At 46.0% G+C, this 17,709-nt stretch overlaps 1 protein-coding gene across 1 annotated transcript in view; it reads left to right on the top strand.

The window, feature by feature from the left end:
* Window positions 1–864: 864 nt before the first annotated feature.
* The window catches only part of CUL1 (cullin 1), a 107,147-nt gene continuing 90,302 nt past the window's right edge, over window positions 865–17,709 (top strand). The window contains exon 1 of the mRNA XM_082847040.1: window positions 865–1,062. The gene's annotated coding sequence lies outside the window, so the exon portion shown is untranslated. The remainder of the gene's footprint in view (window positions 1,063–17,709) is intronic.

Here is a 17,709-nt window from a genome sequence, read left to right on the forward strand (position 1 = left end):
TTTGATTTGTCTTTACAGAGATTAATGGTAAAGGGAATCTTTGTCAACATTTGCCTTAGAAAGAGTCGGTTAAAGAGTTTGAAGAGGGAAGCTAGTTTTGGTTTGATTTTAAAGAAACAGAGGGAGAGAGGCGCCGAGGAGCTCGGGCTTTCAGGTGCGTATCGCCGAGGCCCGCAGGTGTTCTGGGGCTCGAGAATGGACGACGCGTTTATCTCTAGCCTGTACCTGCTTTTCAGGGCCACTCGCCCATCTCAGACTTTATCAGCCGGTCGGGATATGGCTTTTGGTTATTCTCCCAGCCGGGGAGGCAGATCCACCGGGTGCACGTGTGTGCGCGCAGGAGTGGGGGAGGAGTGGGTGTGTAAGACCCCCTCCTCCGGGGTGTCTTGGGGCAGTTGCTCCCCAGGCTGCTGCCCCGACCTAAGAAGGTGACCCCTCCTCGTTCGGCCCGAAGTGGCGGGAAGCCGGGTCCTTAGAGGCGGCCTCTAGGAGAGGGAGGCTGTAAAACCTGGAGGAGGATCCGCTGCGCCCGGCCGGGGAGGGCGCCGGGGTTCGGGGCCAGGGGCCGCGGGCTTTCAGGTAGAGAACAGCCCCGCGAGCGGGTCCTCGGTGGCGCTGGGGGACCGGGAACCGGGGCCGCGGCGGGCGGGAGGTTTCCGGGCCCCTCCCGCGCCGCGGGCTGGTGGGGAGATGGCGGCGACGGTTTCCCGGTTCCCCCGCCCCGGACGCCGATGGCGGTGCGTTCCGGCCCTCCCCCACCAGCTTCTCCCCCACGGGAGCCGTAGCCGGTGAGGCCGGGAGGGCGGGGAGCGGCGGAGGAAAGGCTAGAGGGCGGAGGTTGCGTGGTGCAGGCGGCGGCGGCGGCGGCGGGAGGAGGGCCGGCGGGCGGGCGGGCCGGGAGGAGGAGGAGGCGGGAGCCGTGTCGCACGCAGCTCCAGGCGGGGCAGCCCCGGCGGCTGAGGGACGCGGCGAGACCTTGGCGGGACGGGGATTTAACCGGGGCCGGGCCCAGCGACCAGGTGGAGACGTCGCCGGAGCCATTTAGGCACCCGGGAAATGCGGGTGAGTGTCGACGGCGCCGGGGCCGAGGAGAGTCGGCGGCGCAGGCCCGGCCCGGAGCCGCGGTGTCGCAGTGACTGGGGCCGCGGCGGCCGAGCCCAGGCGCCGGGCGAGGCCTGAGCCGCCGAGTCGCGGCTGGGAGGAATGGCGGCTGGGCCGGGGTACTCGTGGGCGGAGGGCGCCGGGGGCGGGAGGGGAGCGCGCGGCCCGGCCCTGAGTCACCCCGGCCGGTTCGGGCCTGGCCGGGCCGCGGCCCCGGTCGCGGGCACGGGGCGGCCAGGCCCGGACTACGCACTGGGAAAAAGCCCGATTCATGGCGCCCGCCCCTTTCCCAGCGCAACCGGGCTCGGACCGCGGAGCCGGGCCGGCGGGCGGCCTCGGGTGGCCGGGCGTGCGAACCTCGCCTCTCCTCGGGCGGCGACCCCCGCGGGGCGCCCGGACCCGTGCCCTCTCTCCCTCGCCCCCTCGGGATCACTTCTCCCCCGAGCGTCGCTTGCCCCGGACTCGTTCTCTCAAGTAAAGTACTGGGCTCGCGCGCTGAAGGAGCCGCGGAGCCGGGCTCTCTGCTTTCCGGTTCCCTGCCCGCGGCTCCCGGGTTCCTCGCCCGCATTGTTGCGACTGTGCGGGGCGCTATTACTGGGTAATAGTCGCCCCTTTGCCCTGTTCTCTTGGGGGAGCGGGCCGGGGAGGCGCGCAGGGATGCCAGTGCGGCGGCCGGACGGGGCCCCCCGGCGCCGGCCGAGCGCCCGCGAGTCGGGCCCGGCCTGCTCCGCCGCCTTGGCGCGCCCCCGGTCCCGCGCCCGGCGGGAGCGCGCGCTGACCCCGCAGGTAACCAGGGCGACGGCCGCCGCCCGCGTGCAGGGGTCGCCCCGCGCACCCCAGCCTCCGCCCGGGTGTGCTGTAGGCCGAGTGCTGGTTCGGGGAGAAACGATTGGTGAGCATTTCTTGAGACTAATCCTCCAAAGTTCGGGGTTTTCTCCCTTTAACGAGCTCTCTGCCAAAAATAGGATCCTCTTTTCCGATTGGATCCCTGTTGTTGCTCATAGTTCGCAGTTGGGGTTAGTGGTGAGGGTGCAGATGGGGAATTGCAGTTAACTCAGGTATTTATTTGCTCTGTGTAATTGCCCTTCCCCGTAGGGGCATTAAAACAGTCCAAGTTAGGAATGGAGTAGTCTCGCAGTTTTGGAAATGCACTCGTCGGAGTCACAGAAGGGAACTAAATTCACTTTACGACCCCAGCTTCTAGGACCTCGGCATATCGTAACACGCTGCAAAAGCGTGTGCAGTTGTAAGGTTAACACTTCATTTTGTGGCCACTCTGTGTACCCAATTTTCCGAAATCCTGGAGCGTTTGTGGGTTGTGTAGCAAAATAGGGAATGTTGTTTAAAAAGCAGCAATATTTCGTCTAAAAAAAAATTGGATATGACGTTTTCTTGATCTAAGTGTTCTTGGATATTAGAAAAAAAATTTACTTCAACGTTCTATTTGTTGCTTTCCATGGGCATCGCATTTCAAATTCCGAAGCATGCGAACAGACTGGCTTGCTTTAACTCTATTATGCCCGTTTTTGGAGGTTTCGAGACAGAGTGCTTATTAAGCTGGAGAGGGGTGGCTGAAATACTGTCTAAAAATCTTTAACTTTTTTTGTCATTGGAGTCATCTTTTAAAAACTTATGTTACAAAAAACCCCACAAAAACCAAAAAACACCTTTAGCTGTAGTAGTAGGGTTTCTCACCGATTTGTAGTATCCTCTGTGTCTTAGGGCCACCGGCTCAGGTCCTTGCTGGCACACCCCCTTTTTTTACCGCCCACCACCTCGGGGAACTAACAGCCCAGTGAATGCCTGGGCTGATTCTGCAGTTTGCTTAGATATTACCGCCCGGTCGACTCCTTTGCCTGTTGCTGAATATTACCTTGTAGAGATAATTAACTTAGTCTGGGTTGCCAGTGCAGCCTTACTTCCCATACTTTTCTGACTGAATTGCTTGAAGGCAGGACATACTCCTTCTGTATTTTTGCATCCCCAAAGTAAATAGCATAGAACTTTGTCATGGGTACCTCAGTTGTTTTTTTGAGTGAATAAATTTGGAATAATTCTAACTCACACCGAGTGTTTGACCACCTCCGATTTTGGCTACAGAAGCAGTCACTGCACTTCCATTGCGTAAGAACGCAAGCTTAATTATAATTGTTATTACAGCACCCCAGAAACTAACACAGTGCCCCGACAGAAAAACTGCGCAGGTTTTCTTCAGCTATGGCAATCCAGGAAAGTGCCAAGAAAACAAGTTGTGAAACTTTAATTTGCTTTTTTTGTTGTTTCAAAGCTAGTTTTAGGGTAGATTTCTAAAATCTGTGTGTGTGTTTTTAAACAAGATTGAGGTCTTTCCCCTCAGGTTAAATGTTTCAGCCTTACCTTTGAAGTGAAATCGTTTGGTGAGTTAAGGCTCTTCCCTGTTGGAGAGATGATGCAAATGCAGTGGTGGTAATAGAGCCCGAGTGACCTTTCTCACAGGAGAGACCTTTCTTGGGTCCTTGAGGGCCTTTTATCAGAAGTTCACACCCAGTTTTCCCAGCAGGCATAGTATGCCTTTCTTTCAGCAAGGAAAGGTCAAAGGAATGTGGTTTAGATTGAGGAGTAGTTACTTGCCATCCTTCAAGTTGAAAATTAGGGCCGCCCAAAACACAGGAGCGTGTTTGTGTTTTATTCCTCGCTGTTTCAGCCCTGCAAAGGTTCCAAGGCCATGGGCTTTCTACCTCAGCAGTTGAGTCTGGAATAAGATGTCTTTTGGGGACCATTGGCTGAATTTTGGGCTTGTCTTTCAGGTATGCCTGGAGAAAAGAATGTACCATTTTTAAGGACCAATGAAAAGTTTACCTTGCTTTTTTGTTTGTTTCTTTGGGGGGAGGGATATCAGGTAGTTTCTCAACAAATTCTCTTCTTTCATTTGCCTTTCAAAACTGAGACGTGAACATGAAATGAGGAGTAAATCAAATTTAAATAAAACCTTAGGTTTATTACTAAAGATTTAAGCTCTTTGTTTATAATGTGTCCATTTAATAATGCACACTATAAACAGAATTATATTTGATGGCTTTTAAATTTTTTATTCACAGGGATATAGCTTCTGAAAGAGATGTGTGTGTAATTTATTCATGTATTTTTGCTTAGGTATAGAAGATGTTGCTTGGGAGAGAAGACATGGGATCTGGTTTGAACTTAACTTTGCTGAGCCTCTATTTCCTCATTTATAAAGTGAGATGGTTTTTAATTGACTCTTAAGTTTTCTTCAGGCCCTCAAAGTCTGGGTTCCATGCGAATTGCCATAGCTTCTAACGTTAACAACATTTGAGGAACCATCCTATAAAGCGTAATCTTATTCGTGTTTGAGAAGCAGGGTTGTGAAGCCTAGGCTTGTTGGTCATTTAAATGTTTTCCCTTGGGACTCTGGGATCAAGTGAGCAGAGTCTCCTGGCAGCTTCCCCATCACTGCAGCGCCTGTTCCCAGAATTGGCTTTGCTGCCCTTTCCTCATGCTCTCCCGCGGTCTCGAGTATTGTGTCCCCTTCCTGTCGCCCGACAGACTCCTGCTGCCTTGGAAAGGCTCCTCTCAGGTCCTGATGCTCCATCCAGGGTGGGAGCCTTCCCTGCGGCCCCGTGAGGCCCCACCCAGGTCACTGTCCTAGCAGTTAACCCTGGACTAGACTTGTGGTTCCTTTGGAATAGACAGACCTCCTGTAGGGCCGAGACCTTGTGCCTGTGCCGTTGCGCTACCTGCTGCAACTCATGTAACTCACACTTTGTTCACGATCATCGACCCACTTAAAATCTTGATCGGGCCCCGCAGAGTGTGGTGCTGTTGTTCAGTCCTCTGACGGCGTCGAGGAAGCGGCTGAGGCTTTGGGTGGTTAAGATCAGGCCTCGTGAGTGGTGAGGCCTGGGTTAAAACATGACAGGGAGACTCCAGGGCTCCAGCTTTTAACGGGATGCTCCCAAAGTGTCTAATTTATATGAAGGTGGAAGAGGAGAATAGAGCAAAATTGAAATGCTTTCAAGATTGGTATCTTATCATTGATAATTAGGACCGAATTCATTATGCAGAACTGGGTTGCCTACCAAGAATGAGCTTATTCTTCTCGGTCTTTTAGTAACTGGGGGACATTGAAGGGGAGTAATTGGGCACTGATGGGATAGAAAGGAGCAGTTCTGGAACTTCGGGACTATTGTTAAGTTGGTGTGATGTGACTCACTGGCCTTAAATTTATGAGACCATTTAAGACTGTTCATATCTAACAAGCTACGCTTTTTTAAAAAGGCCTATGTCAGAAAATAGTTTGGAAAACAGATTGTATGAAATGTGTGCTTAAAATGTGTATGTACTAGTGAAAATATTTATGAAGTAGTAAAGGTGGTTGTAATTTTAGGATGATGAACTTGTGTGTTTTTAAAATATCCCCCCCACCCAAGTTTTTATCTTTTCAATAAATTTATTTATTTATTTTTGGCTGCATTGGGTCTTCATTGCAGTGCGCAGGCTTCTCATTGTTGTGGCTTCTCTTGTTGCAGAGCACAGGCTCTAGGCGCGCGGGCTCTAGAGCGCAGGCTCAGTAGTTGCGGCGCACGGGCTTAGTTGCTCCGCGGCAGGTGGGATCTTCCCAGACCAGGGCTCTAACCCATGTCCCCTGCATTGGCAGGCGGATTCTTAACCACTGCGCCACCAGGGAAGCCCCCCACCGAAGTTTTTAAGAACCAAAAGATAATACAAATGATCTCAGGATGGAGGAACCCTCTCAGCATAACACCAAAAGTAGAAACTGTAAAGGAAAAGGCTCTTTTCATTACTTTAGAATAATTAAACTTCTGCAGGTTAAAATGCCTTAAACAGAATTAAAAAGAAATGACAAACTGAAAGAGATATTGTAACTTAACAAGTAAATTTACTTTGCTTACTATAAAAAGAGGGCTTATAAAAACTAAGGTAAAGATGATGCCCTCCCCTCCCCCGTGGGGGAAAAAAATGAGCAAACTGGTAATTTTTAAAAGAAGGATCCAGAAACAAGACAAAAATTTCAGCTTTACTAGCAGTACTCTTGGAAAAGTAAATCAGTGAGATACTGTTTTTAAAAACTTGGGCATAGATTGAAAAATAAGCCACTTCTGGTGAGGGTATGGAGAAATGAGTCCATTCATTCATTGCCTGAAAAAGAATGATTTTTCTGAGAGCACTATGTAAAAAAAATATATATATGTATTTATACACTTAGAAATAGCTAATCTACTTTTAAGGATTTAGTTTAAGAAAATATAAAAAATGACTGATTAATATTCTGTCATGGGTACACTATTCAATGCTTTCTTATTGAACATTTGTTTTCAGGTTTTGCTATTAAGGATTATGATCTCAGCCTTTTTAGATAAATCTTTGCATTTCTGTAATTCTGTATTCAGTGAGACAAAAACGTGCTGTAAGACAGTATATGTAATGCTTAAATTTTTCTTTTTAGTGTGTGTGTACATTTTTTACAGGATAATAAGCCAAAATGTTTTTAGTGATTATCTCTGAATAGTGGAATTATGGGTTATTTTTAGTTTATTCTTTTGGTTTTTATTTTTTCATCCAACTTTCTCCAGCACACATGTATTTATAATGCGGTGGGTTAGCTTATGAAGACAAAAGACAATAGAAGCAGTGAGCCTGCTTCCGAGCGAGATGTTTCTGCTCACTCAGTTCAGTGCTGGAATCACTGTGGTGTTTGCTTTATTTGCAGGTCCCTTGCCAGGTGTGTTGACACGTAGGGTAAATATCTGACTCTCAGCCCTCAGGTTCTCCTTGCAGCTCATCTTCCCATCCCCCCATCTTAATCCTTCAGCTGCTTTAGGCCCCTGCAAGTTTCACACCCTCCATGAAACTGTCTTAATCTCATGAACCTCATTTATGTTTTGTTATCTTGTTGAATTACAGCAGTGGATTACGTACTAGTGAATGGTCTTCAGTGTGGAAGTTTCCTTTTCTTAGAGATGCTGTGAACTTCCTGTCCTTTTTTGCTATCTTTACAACTCCTGGCAATAGTAGATGGATGTTTAAACCTGTCGTCATCATGCCTAAGAATGTAAATTTGCTAAAAATTAGAAAAATTCTTTTGACACATTTTGTGCTGTAGCCTGGAACATTGAAATGTTACTGTTGATTTAAGAAACGTATTCTAAATGACACAAATTAGGGATACTTTTGGCCATCTGAGAAACAGGTGCACAGAACGTGTCCCCTATTAGCTAACATAGTTAAGTGTGCCTGCGCAGCTTCCGTAAGTCAGGATGTGGGAGAAAAGCCAGGGAGCTCAGAGCCCCCTTCCTGCAGTGGGGAGGGAGGCCTGCTCTGGTCAGACTAGAAGGAAAGGTTTGAAATCGTGGATGAGGCTGAGAAACAGGAGACTGCAGACTTCAGTCCCAGCTGGAGGCCCAGGCATGAAGGCTGGAGGCCTTTTCCCTCCCCGAGCCCTGAGTTTGTCTTTGGGAACTAGGGGACTTCAGTTTGGGGGAGGGTGGAGAAGAAAAAAGTCCAAGAGTGATTTCTTCTGACTTCTCCTGTCTTATAGAATCATCTTGCCTGTAGTAATAACCACTATTCCTCAGCACTTAGAATGTGCCAGAGACTGGGCTGAATCCACTTTGGTGGCTTTGGAGCTGTTCCCCCTCAGCTTTCTGCTTCTTGCAAATAAATGCCTCATTTTGGACAGAAGTCCCAGGGTGAAGGTAGCCTTGGACACTCGGTGCAGGAATGGTTCACTAGTCAGTCTTCAGATAGAGACTCCTGAAACCAGAGGGTGATTAATGTCTACCCACAGGGGACCCAGAAGTCAGAAGGGAGGGCTTAGGGGTGCTGAAGACGCTTGGCCCGATGAGCAGTTTTGCCGCCGCTCCTCCTCAGTGGTACCTCTGCAAGTGTCCCGTGTGTTGGCGCCTTTGTCCTGTGCAGGATGTTGTGTGTTCTGTTTTTGAATGTCTGCAGTTTAACTGGGGCATTTATGGTGAAGCCTGTAACACCTGTCATCACTTGACATTATGAAGCTTTGTTTAGTCACTATTATTTTTATAATAAAGGAGCTCAGCTTTACCATTCCCTGCATTTTCAGTAATTTTTGATTTGCCTAGAGCAGTATTTGCCCACCTGTGTTCTGTGACGTGTAAGATACTGGAGTGGAAGGGAAGATCTGTGAGGAAGTACATTTAGGAAATGCTAGGTTGCATGTTGGGGGGCTTTTAATATGTTAATGTGCATTGAGGGTCTTATAGGGAGACATCTATTTTACAGAGAATGTGTATCTTACAGGATATTTGTGTGTATGTACTTGTGTATGTGTGTAAGGTGTACCCTTAGTTTAATAATAGCCTTTGGGGGAAGAAAACCCTACCACCATGTTAAAGAGTATGTTTTGTTTTGTAGAGCACATACTGACTTTAGAATCAGAAATGTGAAAAATGGCGTGCCATGCAGTAGAGGCGTGGTCTGGAGTGAACGGCTGCGTTCGCTTCTTCCCTCTTCAGTGGAGCGTCGATGAGCATCCGCAAACGCCCGTGTTCTGGGGAGCAGTGTGGGAAGTGCCGCGGAGATCGGGATCCTCATGAGTACGGAGTTAGACGTGTAGTTGTCTAGAAATGGTTCCTGCTTCAGTTTATTCCTGGTCTAAATAGAAACCCTAAATGCTATCACAGGAAGTCTCTAAGAAATTGTTTTAAGCACATGGACCAGCATTAATCCGTCCTCACTACTGAGGACCAACAAACAGCAGGATGACAGCACGCGTGGTTCACATTTTCTTGGAGGTGCCGTACGTTGAAAGTACTTTTTAAACCTGGGAAATGCTGGTTGGTAACATTAACTGCAAAGATGTTTCAAAAATTTTAAAGTCTAAACTGCCAGAGTTTTCAGAGCACTTCAGTCCCTTGAAACTCAGACTTGGCTTCTCCTCGTTCAGGTTCTGTTAGATTCTTTCCTGTTATTTTAAGTGGGTTCCCCTGAATGTCTCGGGCTCAGTGATTTCCAGAGTGTGAACACCGTTCACGTGATACGTTTGCAAAGTGTAACCAGGACCGTTTTCTAGAGCGTTTTGGCCCCTGTAAGGAGGGGATGTAACATGCAGAGTTTTCCAAGCTTCTGGACCAGGTTCTCATCCTTTTTTCTTGAGTCATCTCTTGGCCTTAGCTTCTGTGGGGAATACTTTGCTCTTCGGTTATGTCGTCTTCTCTAAATGGACGTGCAGGAGGTACCTCTGGGACCTGATTCTCTGTTCTAGTCCACTTTGCTGTGCGGTTTTTCAGTTCTGTTTTGGCCGGAGCGGTTCTGACTGTTCTCGCTGGTAGCTGGTTGCCTTCCAGCTGAGCCCCAGTGGCCTCTCTGCCTGCCCGCAGGGCTTCCCCGTGGCCCACCTGCCCTCCCCACCATCACAACCTCCCCAGACTGATCTCATTTGCTCTCCAAGCCACATCCAGCTTCTCTGTTTCTAGCCTTCTCTCCGAGACTGTGATGTTCCATAGTGACTACCGAGTATTATTAGTTCCTCCTTCAAAATGCCCTGTCTTCATCCCTCCCTTGTTGGGTTCTGTCACCAGCTCCTGTTGCCTTGTGTTTAGGATTTGTCATGGCTCCCTGACTGCAGAGTCTGCCCCCAGCGGGTGTTGGCGTCACCACGACAGGCAGGAGTGGGCTCCGCTCTCCGTCCTCGCCAGCCCTTCACTACACGTCCCATCTCATCCCCTTAAGCTCAGAAAATACTGAAAGTTGGGCGGGCTGTGTGCTCAGTGCTGATCTGCGGCACTTCTCACTTAAAGTGGCTGGTGTGGGTGCCGGCTCTTTGTCGTGTCCTCGTTCTTCCAACCTTCTACCCATAACAATGAGATTTCAGTAAAGCAAACCATTTTGGGGAAGTTCTGTTAATTTTGAGATTTAAGCTATAATAAATTATAAATGAGAAATTTTCTTTTGATAGGCTGATTTATGGAAACAGTCTATGATTAACGAATTCAAGGTTCTGGGCTTCCCTGGTGGCGCAGTGGTTGAGAGTCCGTCTGCCGATGCAGGGGACGCGGGTTCGTGACCCGGTCCGGGAAGATCCCACATGCCGCGGAGCGGCTGGGCCCGTGAGCCATGGCCGCTGAGCCTGCGCGTCCGGAGCCTGGGCTCTGCAACGGGAGAGGCCACAGCAGTGAGAGGCCCGCGTACCGCAAAAAAAAAAAAAAAAAAAAAAAAGAATTCAAGGTTCTAACCAACAAACCGTATGTTAACACCGTTTAATTCTGAAAGTATGGATGTGGTGTAAGATGAATATCCACTGTTGCTTTTTATGGTAGATTTATAGGTGAGTGAGTGTGTGTCTAACTAGGACAGTGGATTCCCTTAATAGTTGTAAAAAATGATTTTAAAACACATTCAGATGACTCCCTTGGCAGCAGTTTTACATTAAAAAGAGGGTTTTCCCCCCAAAATGCAGAGGCAGATTTGTGTGTTTTGTTGGCAGTCTAGTGTAGACTGAGTGTAAGTGCATACTCGGGGTGTGTGATCTGAAAGCAATTAGTCCTAAATGTGCTGCTTTCTATAGTTCGTTGCATTTATACAGTAGTACTTTGCAGAAGTTGATTTATTTGCAAAGTTTTGACGTCTAAATTTTATTGTAAAAATTGGATCATGTTTGTGAAGCTCAAGTCTTCTAAAGTGCCCATTTTTTATAGAAGTGAGTTCTTGTTAAACTGTGGAGGAAATCTGCATTTTGTGATTTTGATGTTCTTTGAAAAAATACTATATTTTCAACTGGGAGCATGATTTGATGGTTTTCAAAGTAAGCTGTTTGAAGCGTAAGCTTGAAAACCTTGCTTGAGAAAATATACACAAGTTAATGAAGTAAATTATGTGAAATCAAGAATTTTGCCAGACATTTCTCTGAGGCTTCTCCCACCAAACTTGAGCTTGACTGTAAAGATGATGCTACTGCCCCAGTCGCAAGTAGTATATTGATAGAAATCTGTAGCAATCTCAGTACGTAGGACGTTCTTTATTCTTATTTAAAATATGAGGCTTAATTATTGTGGAAGTGAAATGAGCTGCTTTTTCTGCCCCTAAACAGTAACCTAAAAAGCCACTACTTTTATAGTGACCATAAAAACAAGTTGTGCGGATTATGAAGGAAATTCACCACAAGTTTTTGCAACTAAAAAGAAACATCATGACTAGAACCAGTTCAGAAAAAAACCACAAGTGAAAAATGCTAGAAGCTCAGGTCAGTTTCAAAATCATTTTCTTAGGTGAGGCCGTTACAGGTTTTACCAGACTCTTTCCCGTGTTATAGGTGTGGCCGGATTGTGCTCAGTCAGAGCGGGGAGCACGAGTTTTTAACCACCACTGCCCCTGCCCCCCAAAAAAGAAAATACCTCCCTTATTGGAGGTTATCAAATGGTACATTTTCATGAACTCAGAAGACACACTCAAAGAATTGAGAGGCTGAATTTAATCTGTTTATCCTTGATAGGTGCTAAAGCCCAGGTTCAAACACACTTTTGTGTGCTCTGCACCTCCTCATACCCTTTCCCGGGTATTTATAAGTCTCTTGACTACTTGCTGTTGTCGTAGCCAGTAAGGACATTTTCAACGGGATGCTTTTTATCAAGTCCGCAGTGCACGTGTGCACGGGGTGGGGCTGGGTGCCGACCCCCAGCAGCGGTAGGTGCCTCTGGCTCTTCACGACCCCACGTGGCCAGAAGCACTATCCAGGCGCCTGTGCCGCCAGATTACTCTCGTACCTTCGGTAAGGTGAATAAATCGGTGAACTGTATTCAAAACGTGAAAGCTCCAAATCAGATGGAGTGTAGAAGTGGGACTGTTTATTCTTTTTGAACCAATTTGTAGTGAAGTGGGCAGTGTCTTGAAAATTCACGTAGCTAGAGGGAGCTGCCGGTCAGAATTTTTTTTTAATTTTATTTGGTTTGGGCTGCATTGGGTCTTCGTTGCTGCGCGCAGGCTTTCTCTAGTTGCGGCGAGCGGCGCTGCTCTGTGTTGCGGAGCACGTGGGCTCTAGGTGCGCGGGCTTCAGTAGTTGTAGCTCGTGGGCTCTAGAGCGCAGGCTCAGTAGTTGTGGCGCACGGGCTTAGTTGCTCCGCGGCATGTGGGATCTTCCCGGACCAGGGCTCGAACCCGTGTCCCCTGGATTGGCAGGCGGATTCTTAACCACTGCGCCACCAGGGAAGTCCCCTGGTCAGAATTTTTGAACTTAAGATAATTTATTTGTATTAGTGGAAAAAAAAAAAGTAATGAAAAGCCTTGAAAACCCAGATTAGATGAAGGATCTTGTTCACTTAGTGACGTGGTAACTTTCAAAATCTGCTGAGTTAGCAGATATTACTTAAAGGTCTAGCACTCACCAACTTACAGGGCAAACTGTGGCCACACAGGAGGGAAATCTGCACATTAGTTGAACAGAATTGTGGGAACTGTGAGTTGAAACATTTCATTGAAACGAAAGTGACAGCATGTGTGGTAGAACAGTGCATCCTTTCCTGAAGCAGCAGCATCACCAGGAGTGGGAGAGACCGGTCATCTGCATGTGACATGTCATTCTGTCTCCCCAGCTGAAGGTCCGTGTCTAGATTTCCACCCTCGGTGGCCTGAAGATGTTTCCTGTACCACCAACATCCCGGTCATCTCAGGAGTGAAAACGACTTGCTGTCTGTATCTGCCTGTCTGTTGTTAGGCTGGGTCCTGATGATGCTGCAGCACCAAGACAGGAGAGAGATGCTGGGATGCTGGTGTGCAGGGAGAGCTCCGCCGCAGCAGGCTTCCAACCTCAGTGGATTCGATAAAACAGCAGCTCACCCACTAACTAGGGTGAGAAACGGTTTCCAAGGTGGTATTTTAGGGCATTCTATTACGTGTATTTGGTGGTGGAATGAAAGATCCAGATGAACTTTAAGAACGAATGAAATTTCAAAGAAAATCTGAACTTTTACAACTGCTTCTGTCTGGATCCCCAGGTGCGTCAGAATACAAGGTTCCCTGTCTTCTGATGATGGGCCCACTTTGGTGGGAATTTGGAAAGTACCCCTGGTGTTACGTTGTCCAAGCGTATTGTGAAATTTTCGGGCAACATTACTTTACTTCATTTTGACTTACACGCTAGCTTTGACATTTCCCCCTGAGAAGTTTTTTGTTGTTATATTTAAGTAGCATGTTAGGAGTTTCGGGGACATCTGATAACCTTTGTTGAAGTGTTAATATGAATAGTAGCAAATACTTACTGTGGGTCTGGTACCCTTCTAAACAGTTTATTTAAATAACTTATCTATCCCTCCCAACAACCTTATAAGATAGGTACTGTTATTGTCCCCATTATATATAAATGTCTATCTGTGTTATAATTGCAGATAATTATAGGCACAGAAGTTAAGGAATCTGCCCAGGCTCACACAGGCTGTGAGTTGTGGAACCAGAACTTGGGGGTCCCCTCAGACATCCACGTGCACTTATAGATTAACTATTTGAAATAGTCATGTCACTGTGTAATGTCACTCTGTGCTTCTTCAGTTGTTTCTATAGTAAGAAATACATTTTGTAGGTTAACTCTGTACGTACACAGACATAACTGAATTAAAGATGCGCTGAGCAATACTTAAGTTCTATGAGCTCTTCTCATTTTCACTCCTTTGAAGAGTTCCGGTTACCATTTACTAAGCTGATTTCATGGCCCACACGTTAATGGATTGCAGTCCTGAATTTGAAAAATATACATGGCGTAGATAATGATCAAATGTAATACTGTATTTCCTTGTTTTAAAGTGAACGAAAATGCTTGGAAATGAAATACGTGCAAGCACCAGGCTAGATCATTGAATCAATGTCCCTATAAAAGCATTGTGCTGAAACTGAGAGCTGAAATTCGGTCCTTCACAGGTAAAGCTCGTTTATGTGGATGAACCAGTCAGTCTGCATGGCACCTGCTAAATAGTAAGAGGTTAGGGTCACCTTCAAGCTTCCTAAAGCAGTTTATACCAGCGATGCTCCTGTCATCCCACTGGAAGGCACATAGTAATTAAAATAGGAAGAATCTGTATTCTAATGGACTTAAGATTCAGTTATAACTTGGACAGTACTTAAAGCTTTGAGTGCTTGTATTTGCATTTTTAGGATTTGAAAACACTTATTAATTAGTTGTTCAAGTACCAAGAATAAAAATTGTATCCTAATTCCTAAGATGCTCACAGGAGAAAATTCCATACTTAATGGCATCCAAAATTTCTCATGATTATAAAATTGTATGTGTGTTTGGGAGAATGAGTTGAATTAGCATATTTCTATATTTATATAATTAGAAGGACAAAGGTTGATCTCAAGGAGAAAGCAGCTATGTTGCCTCGTTTAGTATAAGTTTGAGGGCCTACTAATTTCAAAGCTCTGCTAGTCTTTAGGAAGTGGGAGAACTCATCAAACAAACCGTGAAGATTTAAATACATGTGCTCACATCCTGCCCCAGGATGGTGAGTCCTTGCTTCTTCCCTTTCCAAGCCATCAGTTTTACAGTTTTTATCGCCTGTTTGAATAATTTCTCTTAAGTTTTATACATAACGTAAATGGTGTGCCTCCCCCCTCCCCATTTTTCTCAGTACTGTTACTGTGCTGGGAGAAAATGAAATTACATGTAATTAACATGCTCTAGCATGCTTCTTTGTGGTTCTGTATGCTGATGGGCTGGGTGCGTTTGGGTTTTTTTTTTTTTAATCTATTTATTTTTGGCAGCGTGCGGGCTTTCTCTAGTTGCAGTGAGCGGGGGCTCCTCTTCGTTGGGATGCACGGGCTTCTCATTTCAGTGGCTTCTCTTGTTGTAGAGCACAGGCTTCGGGCACGCAGGCTTCAGTAGTTGTGGCACACGGGCTCAGTAGTTGTGGTGCTCGGGCTTAGTTGCTCTGCGGCATGTGGGATCTTCCCGGACCAGGGCTCGAACCCGTGTCCCCTGCATTGGCAGGCGGATTCTTAACCACTGCGCCACCAGGGGAGTCCTGGGTTTGGGGTTTTTTAATGTGTCATCAGTGATTCAGACGTGTCCCCAAAATATTTGGAATCATCATTTCCCCAGTCTTTCTGGAGCCCTGCAGTGTGCCGGGACACTGTGTTTGGTGCTGAGGATTTAGCTGTGAATTAGGCCCCTGCCTTCCAACCACAGAGCAGAGCCCATGAATCAGAAGTCTTACTTCTATTAAAGTCTGAAGGTCTGGGGCCAGATATTTTGTTTACAAAGAAGAACCAGTTATTGATATACTTTCTGTTTTTACAGTAACAGGTATAAATGTAAAATCTACTTATTGACATATCCATTATTCAGATAGCGATAATTATCAAAATAGCCTAATTTTCATTTAAGAAAAATAAGCAAATACAGTATTTGATATTCAGTACTAGCTGTTTGTTTACTCATGTTTTCTAGATTATAAAATGCAAGTTATTTCATGAGCAAAATAGAAAGATCAAAAGTGAGCCTCTACTTTTATTGTTTTGTTTTGATTTTTTTAACTTTTTTTTTTTTAAGCAGTTGTAGGTTCACAGCAAAATGGAGAGGAAGGTATAGAGATTTTCTGTATACTCCCTGCCCCAGCACATACACAGACTCCCCCGTTATCAGTATCCCCCACCAGCGTAGTACATTTGTTACAACCAGACCTCCATTAACACATCATAATCACCAAAGTCCATGGTTGACATGAGGGTTCACTCTTGGTGGTGTACATCTTGTGGGTTTGGACAAGTGTATAATAACGTGTATCCATCACTGCAGTACCGCACAGAGTAGTACACTGCCTTAAAAGTCCTCTGGGCTCTGCATACTTACTTCCCCACCCCGAACCCCACCAAGCTCCTGGCAGCCACTTAAAACTTTTCACTGTCTCCTTAGTTTTGCTTTTTCCAGGATGTCATATAGTTGGAATCACACAGTATATAGCCTTCTCAGAATGGCTTCTTTCACTTAATAATATGCCTTTAAGTTTCCTCCATGTCTTTTCATGGCTTGATGGCTCATTTCTTTTTAGTACTGAGTAGTATTCCGTGGTCTGGGTGGACCACAGTTTATTTATCCATTCACTCCGAGGGACATCTTGGTTGCTTCCAGGTTTTGACAATTAGGAAAAAAGGTGCTATAAAGATCTGTGTGCAGGTTTTTGTGTGGACATTAGTTTTCAACTCCTTTAGGTAAATACGAAGCAGCACAATTAATGGCCGAATTGCTTGGTATGAGTGTTTATTTCTGTAGGAAACCACCAATCTGTCTTCCAAACTGGCTGCGCCGTGTTGCCTTCCCATCAGCAGTGATTGAGAGTCCCTGTTGCCCCACCTTCTCACCAGCATTTGGTGTTGTCAGTGTTCTGGATTTTGGCCATTCTAATAGGTGTGTAGTAGTGTCTCATTATTTTAATTTGCATTTTCCTGATGGTGACATAATGTGGAGCATCTTCTCATATGCTTATTTGCCATCTGAATATCTTTGGTAAGGGCTTTGGCCCATTTTTTAATCAAGTGGTTTTCTTACTGAGTCCTAAGAATTTTTGTATTATTTTGGTTAACAGTTGTTTATCAGATGTTTCTTCTGCGGATATTTTCTCCCAGTCTGTGGCTTGTTTTCTCATTCTCTTGACAGTGTCTTTCCCAGAGCAGAAGTTTTTAATTTTAGTGAAGTGCATCCATCCTATCAATGATTTTTTTCATGGATCCTGCCTTTGGTGTTGTATCTAAAAAGTCACACCTCACCCAGGGTCATCTAGGTTTTCTCCTGTGTTGTCTTCTAGGAGTTTTATAGTTTTGCTCTACTTTTCTTTTTAAGGAAGGTTTTGCAAATATTGCATGAAGAATGTTCAACATGCCAAAAGTGTCCTTGCATTTAATGGGTTAATCATTTTCTGACCAAGATCAGGTGAGTTAGATGGTTTCACCTCCTACTACACGATTGTTTTTTGAGAAGGAAGGGAGAAAAAGAGCTATTGGCTGGGAAATTCCTACTAGGTACCAGCCACAGAACTAGGCCTAAATGATGTCTCATTTAAAACTCTTTAACAGCCCTGGAAAGTTGTTTGGGTCTTTAGTTTCAAATGAGTTAACAGAATTAGAGCTGGCACTGAAGGAACCAAGTGTGCCCTTCTAAGTGAATCCGACTAGCGGTGCTCCCTGGTTTTGGGTTGTCTGGATTTGTCTGTTCTCTGTAGTAATCGGTGTAGTATTTTCTCAGTCCCAGGTGGGCGTGATCGGAGTTGGGGGTCATCTTGAGATCACCAAGGGGACCCCTGTAAGAGGGCAGTGGGAAGCATGAACTTCAGATCAGATTTTGAATTCAAGGTTTCATACGTTCAACTGTGAGACATTGCACAGAAGTTTTATTGTGAGACAGCTGTTGTAATTATCATTGGTTGTATATTGTTTTTGAATAGGTTATGTGATTTGTCTTAGAAGTTGAAACATGATAGTTGTCATGTTGTATTCAAATAAAAGTTTGTAACAGTTATGCTTGTATCTGGCCTTAGGATTTAAAAGGAACACTCATGTCTCTCACTTGCATTGTGTAACGGCGGATGGAGCTAGTCCTGGGTCCTCCTGTGAGACCGGGTGTCAGGAAAGGCAGGTTTC

The sequence above is a fragment of the Leucopleurus acutus genome, assembly GCF_964270905.1.
Source record: "Leucopleurus acutus genome assembly, chromosome: 9".
In the NCBI taxonomy this organism is placed as follows: domain Eukaryota; kingdom Metazoa; phylum Chordata; class Mammalia; order Artiodactyla; family Delphinidae; genus Leucopleurus; species Leucopleurus acutus.